At 39.8% G+C, this 3,421-nt stretch overlaps 1 protein-coding gene across 1 annotated transcript in view; it reads right to left on the bottom strand.

The window, feature by feature from the left end:
- Positions 1–3,421, bottom strand: part of LOC123968066 (NACHT, LRR and PYD domains-containing protein 12-like) — a 583,923-nt gene that overhangs the window by 396,947 nt on the left and 183,555 nt on the right. The window lies entirely within an intron of this gene.

Genomic DNA, 3,421 nt, shown 5'->3' with positions numbered 1-3,421 from the left:
TTGATATCAATGCATGCAGCAAAGTTACTTCTGAATTAAAGTTTAAAGTTTATTTATTTTCAGTTAAAGTGATTAAAGTTTGGATCACGGTGAAATGTTTACACATCGCTCACATTAAAGTTAAATTATCCATTTTTGAAAGAAACAAAGAAAGTCTTTGAAGGTAAAAACACTCATTAGGTGAGAATGAGCACAGACAGTTCCACTGCATAACAATGGAGGTCCCCTCTTGGATAGGTAGCTATCGTTTAAGGATCTAAGTCCCCTCTTGGCAATTTCTTTAAAAAGCAAAAAAAAGCAAATTTGAAGTAATATTATGTTAAAAGACAGTAAAAGTAAATTTTGTATTATATTTATTTTACTTCAAAAGGACTGGAAACACAGGTCCACACTTGGCAGTTTACTCCGACGGTGCACTGTTGGATAGGTATGCGTGTGTGTGTGTGTGTGAGTGTGTGTGTGAGTGTGTGTGTGTGTGTGAGTGTGTGTGTGTGTGTGAGTGTGTGTGTGTGAGTGTGTGAGTCTGCTGCCCCCTTCTGGATCAATCATCCACATATTGATTATGGATCAGACTGTAACACCCTCTCTGTGAATATTAACACAGTAAGTTTTTATTCCAGACTCAACGAGAGTATCTCGGTACTTTTATTTGGGTACTACAGTAGTTAAGTCCACGTTTGAGGTAACTGTACTTTTATGCTACTTTATATTTGTTCTCCACTACATGTCAGAGGGGAGTCATTACTGCAAATAGTCAGTTAGTTATATATATATAATAGCAGTAGCCTCTCATTAATATTAATAGTACTTGTAGTACCGAGCTGAAACATTTTAAATCTCTCTCTCCGGTTTAAACCTCTCAGGTTTGAGGGTTTGCTGCTTTTCACAGTTTTATACATTTTTAAATTCATCAGAGCTGTTGAAGATTATTTTTATTGGTGATAAATCTGCTGATTATTTTATTTTAATGTCAGAGAGTCATGAACTCGTCCATCCCAGTTTCCCAGAGTCCTGTGCGTCTCCAGAAGTCTTGTTTTTCCTGACCAGCAGTCCAAAACCCAAAGATATTCAAACAATACAGAACAGTTGTAAAGCTCCACCTGGAGGCTGGAACCAGCACTTTACTGTGTTTGTGTTGACTGGTTATCAGCTGATCAGGAGTTTTACACTGTTGGTCAAACAAAACAAGACTGTTGAAGAGCTTTTTAAAACTATTTCTTTTGTTTCAACATTTCAAAGAGGATAAATCAATGAACTGAACTGATAAAGAAAGTAATCTGCAGCTCTGCTGTTTAAACTTTGTCTACAGTAAACTACATATTTAAAATATATTTGTAGAAACTCAGCAGCATCAACGGTTGTTCCTGTAGTAGAAGTATTATTATTAGTAGTAGCTGATACTCTGCTACAGCACAGACTGATCAATACAACCTCTCAGAGATGGGTCACATGCTGACTGGAGGGTTGTTGTTGTTGTTGTTGTTGCTGTTGTCTTCACCAGGTGGCGGGGCTGAGCTGTGTGTTACAGGTAGAGGTGTTTACAGTTTAAAGGGCCAGTTCACTCAACACAGACGATTAGTGGATCGATACAACAACAATCAGCTGATGTTTAATAATGATAAACTTTACTTTATAAAACACGTTAAAGCAACATTATGTCGCAGATATATTTATCCTAAAATAAATCAACACCAACACGACTCTTCAGCGAGAGTCCTAAACTTTGACTTCCGAGTCCACAACAAGTCATAATGAGCTCTTCACCAACTTTAATACCATTTCATATTTTAAGAGTTCAAAATGAAAACTCTTACAGAATAAAACGTTTACCTGCACACAAAACAAACGGCAGAAGCAGTTTCACACAGCAAATGTTACATCATTTCATTATTTAGCCTATATTTGGACTTGAGGACGTCGTCACACATCAGTTTCTGAATTCAAACATATAAATCACATGTACTGAAGCAGTATGCAGCGTTGCATTGTGGTCCATGGAGGCTGCGTATAAGCTGCTCTCTGGGTATGAACACCTCACCGTGCTGCTTCAGGTACAGGAGAGATGAAATGTGAGCCTTCGTGCTGCCTGATGACCTAACTTCACGTGTTGAGTCCGTGTTTGGGCCCAGAGCCAGATGTTGGGAACCTCCCTCCTCTCAACTCTGGAAACTCTTCTCCACCGGTTCTTGTCTCTGTCTCGTCTCTCAGGTACACAAAGGTCGGCTATGCTGGGAACACAGTTCATCATTCAGACTCTCCTTTGTGTTTTCCTCTCGTGTGGACGCTGTGCTGAAGCAGAGCGGAATAAACTTTCCCTGGGAGGTCGGCCTGGAGGGGGTTATAGTAGAAGAAGAGAAGGCAGAAAGGATGACGTCACCTCTGCAGCATGAGCAAAAGGGACATTTAAAAAAGTTCTGTTGTGAGAACGAGATGAATGTGAAGCAAAGGACACTGGAAGCCACTGGTTCTGGTTCTTGGGGGGCCTTCATAGAAACCGTTTGACTGCCTGACACGTAAACAAGCCATAAAGTAACATGATTTGCCGTCGCTTTAAGACTGATAATCTTTAACTGACTAGCTCAATTTGCTGGTGTTCAAACAGTGCTCTAGTTATAAATGCCAGTAAAACTAAGGACTAATCTGCAGTAATAACATCCCACTTTGCCTAAACACAGCAAACATTAATGACCGTCCTGTTGACATTGTGGAGGACTTTAAATACAACTTGACAGTAGATTGAGTTTTGCAGACTATATCTATAAAAAGGCCATGCAATGATGTATTTGTTGGGAAGTTGAACAGCTTCTCTGTAAGTGAAAATACCCTAGAGTTGGTCTCACGTACAACATATCAACATGGTATGGTTGTCTTGGGGATAGAAATAGGTCCAAATTAGCAAGGATTGTGAAAATGCCTGTGAAAATCATACGTACACCACAGAGACAGCTGAGTGAGATATATACGCTCCACTGCAGACAGAAAGCACAGTGAATTGTGGGGGATCCTTCAAACCCCCTGTTTGCTGAATTTGACAAGCTCCCCTCAGGAAGGCTTTATAGGTTACCCAGGGCAACAATAAACCTTTTAAAAATGATTTTATCCCTCGCGCAATTGCAGAGATAACCAGGCTACTGGAAGCTCCTATTGGTTTCTGTGTTTAAATATACTGGTGGTTTGTGTCCTGTGTTTGATGTTTTTAATGTTTTATAATGAACCTGGTGAGGCCAAAGACAAGTTTCCTGAAATGGATAATAAAGACTTATCTCTTGTGCCTGACCTTACCTTTGACTTAAGAGACCTTTACCTCTGGAGACCTTTATCGTGACATGCTCAGCGGCAGTGCATGCTGAAGTCTCAAAATAACGCTGGTTTCCAGTAAAGAGGAAGCTTTTGCTGTAAATTAAACCAAAAGGTAAAGCGT

This window comes from Micropterus dolomieu, linkage group LG01 (genome assembly GCF_021292245.1).
Source record: "Micropterus dolomieu isolate WLL.071019.BEF.003 ecotype Adirondacks linkage group LG01, ASM2129224v1, whole genome shotgun sequence".
Taxonomy (NCBI): domain Eukaryota; kingdom Metazoa; phylum Chordata; class Actinopteri; order Centrarchiformes; family Centrarchidae; genus Micropterus; species Micropterus dolomieu.
Note: the sequence above shows the minus strand (reverse complement) of the source record. Positions and strands in the feature narration are given on the sequence as shown.